At 43.4% G+C, this 3,226-nt stretch overlaps 1 pseudogene; it reads right to left on the reverse strand.

Moving 5' to 3' along the window:
- Positions 1-442: 442 nt before the first annotated feature.
- On the reverse strand, positions 443-1,671 carry LOC132524337 (transcription factor IIIA-like; annotated as a pseudogene).
- Between the last annotated feature and the right edge of the window lie 1,555 nt (positions 1,672-3,226).

The raw sequence follows: 3,226 nt of genomic DNA on the forward strand, positions 1-3,226 counted from the left end.
ATGACCCAAGGCATAATGGGCAACTGGGTATAGAAAGTCACAGGCTGAAGGATCCATCAGAACCACAATTTCTAGGAAAGACCAGTATGTGGCCAGTGATTTTTGCTCTAATAGTGTACAGCACAGAGCCAAGGTCGGTTTCTAACATCAGAAGCCCAAAGGCAACCTATGGCCTTCATAAGAGTCCTGAGACTCCTGGAGGTGTGAGAAGAGGTTGCTAAAACTTCTGTAGTGAAGGAGTCTCTGAGGAGAGTAACACGAGTGCCTGTCAATTTTTTTTCTAAATCAGTGTTTTTAATAAAGGGAAATGTGCTTCTGAGAGAAAGTAACTGAGCTTGTTGGTTTGTAGTCCTTTCAACAATACAACCTGATTATTTAGCTGAGAGTAATTACTGAGATCCATACCATTCAGTGACTCTCCGTATTTAGGCAAAGAGAAGCCTCACTGGTGTTTCCTTTTAGAAGAGACACATCCACTGAGATGAAAGGCCCAACTCGATTTTTCATGAGATGCTTTTACTGTGATTTTCATTCTCTTCATGTCGGCATGCCTTGTGAGACTGTGTTTTATTGCAAACCTTTTGCACCAGCCAGCATATTCACACATAAATGGGTGCTTTTCCTCAGGCAGAGAGAAAATATGGCTCTTGAGACCAAGCATGTTGCATAGCTTCCACCATGGTCTTCTCTTGGACGCTGACACACATTCCTTTCTGGGACACGAGTTTTCACGTGTTGCTTACCCTCACCTCTCTGCTTGAATGTTTTCTGGCATACTTCACATGTTATTTTCTTTTTAGCGGGTTTCTCTGAAATGTTTTTGGCACAGTGAACATCCCTCTTGACATAACGTGGCTCTCGTAGACTTCTCTTCTCATCCTTTCAGACTGCCGGGTGAAACAAAGTGCTTGCCACTTCTTTCAGGGTTTCACTTGAACAGTGATTCATTTCTCTGCTGGCACTGATGGATTTCTAGCTGCTGATGTTCTTAAAGGTCTTCTTACAACCTTCAAACTGGCATACGTATTGTTTTTGCTGATTTTCATGTTTGCACTCAAAATGTTTCTTCAAGCTTGATTTTGTTGAATTTTTATTTTTTTATTATTATTTTTTTTGCAGTACGCGGGCCTCCCGCTGTTGTGGCCTCTCCCGTTGCGGAGCACAGGGTCCGGACGCGCAGGCCCAGCGGCCATGGCTCATGGGCCCAGCCGCTCCGCGGCATCTTCCCGGACCAGGGCACGAACCCGCGTGCCCTGCATCGGCAGGTGGACTCTCAACCATTGCGCCACCAGGGAAGCCCTGAATTTTTATTTTTAAAAATGTTTTTGGCCTCACGGCGCAGCTTGTGGGATCCTAGTTCCCTAACCATGGACTGAACCTAGGCCCTCGGCAGTGAGAGCACAGAGACCTAACCACTGGAGCACCAGGGAATTCCCTTGTGTTGAATTTTTAATCACAACCACTCTCTGAAGAATAAATAGCTGTTCTCCCATGTGGATCAGGATGTGGCATCTCCCAGGGTAGTCCCTGGTGATGGCTTGGCTACACTCTTCATTATCACAAACCCATGCCCTCTCCCCATGTGCTTGCACAGGTGCATATCTAGCTTTCAGGCCTACTGCGATTGGCTCTGGAGTCTGGTAAGGAGCAAAAGAACCTCCTGGGGACCATGGGGAGTGGGGGAGGGAGCAAGGGCAGGGGTGGGGTGGGGCTGGGCTACTGCCTATCCCAGTGAACAGCATCTGCATAGAACACGTCAGTGACAGGCAGGAAGGACACTGCCCCCGAAATCAAAGCCAGGCACCCCAGGGAGCACCGTGCAGGGCCAAGAAGACAATCACACGTGTGGCCCCTTGTGGTCACCATGTTCAGGCAGCCAAGACTCTGGCCAGAGTGAACCACTCTGGACCGACCCCACATTCTACCCAGGTGTACATTCTGGAATGTTTCCCCGTGGGGCCTATCGATGTTAATTTGGACCAGTTTTATAACCTTTTGTTGGAGGGGGCCCCCCATTCAAGGCGGGCTGATTAGTAAGTAACAGTATCAGAGAGAGTAAGTAGAATCTCTACACGAGGACTATATTGCCTCCAGAATGCAACACTGACTAAACGATGCTGGAGTTTTATGTCCTTAATGAGTGTGTTAACAAACGTCCTTAAAGGAGGATGTCATCGCTGGAATATCATATCCGTGCTGATGGAGAACGGTGGATGCAGTTAGATGTTGTCTGCAGAGATTGTGCGCAATTGCAAAGAGGTCCTTACTCTAGAAGGTGGCTGGAAAAGGTGCATTGCTTCCCTTGGGGTGAAGGCAAACTGACGCTGAGAGGCTGTTAAAACAGGCACTGAAGAGAACATATTAGCCAAACCTTTTGCTATCAAAATATTTACTGGTTGTTAATTGGATGACATCAGTAATTTTAATAATATCGGGTATTGGGAATGGGGACCTTAATGGATGGGACCATAGTATTAAAGTTGCAGTAATCCACTGTGAGGCATTATTCTTTTTTTTTTTCCTTCAATTTTTGAAGGTTTAAGAACAGGCGAATTTGCCTATTAAATGGAGAGGCGGTGGACATAATCACCCCTTTATTAATTAGGTCTTATATGAAGTTTGAGTTCTTGAAGGCCCTGTTTTAACTTAAATTGGACCACTTTAATATTTTAACTGGGTCTTTTTTTGTCAAGCCAGTTTCTAAGTGCCAAAGACTTTACTTAGCTTCAATTTATTACTCATTATTTCAGAGTGTCTATTTCCAATATAGAATATTTTAGGGCAATAGATATTATGACTATGGGAAACTTAGGCAGACTATAACATAAAATAAGGAATACCCTTTTTTCCTGTATTTTATGTTTAGTTACTCTCCTAGGGTTATAGGGAGTTCCATGTTTAAATTTAGTAGGATCTTCTGATAAAACTGTAATATGGGATCCAGTATGATTAAATCTATGAAGCTTTGTCAACTGGTGCATTTTAGCAGTTGTTAAAGTTAATTTAGCACCTATGCTGTAGAGGCAGAAAAGGCAATCAGCACCCTTTTTATCTTTTTGTCATAGAAATTATTTCAGTAAATTTTGGATTTTCAATTGTTTTTAAGTTATGGACCTTTGTTTAAAAAATATTATACACACACACACATATAATTCATTTTTTATTTTCTCCCTCTGTATCTAGGTTTTTTCCTTTCATTCCATTATTTTCCCTCTGTTTTGGGCTT

The sequence above is a fragment of the Lagenorhynchus albirostris genome, chromosome 8 (genome assembly GCF_949774975.1).
Source record: "Lagenorhynchus albirostris chromosome 8, mLagAlb1.1, whole genome shotgun sequence".
Lineage (NCBI taxonomy): Eukaryota > Metazoa > Chordata > Mammalia > Artiodactyla > Delphinidae > Lagenorhynchus > Lagenorhynchus albirostris.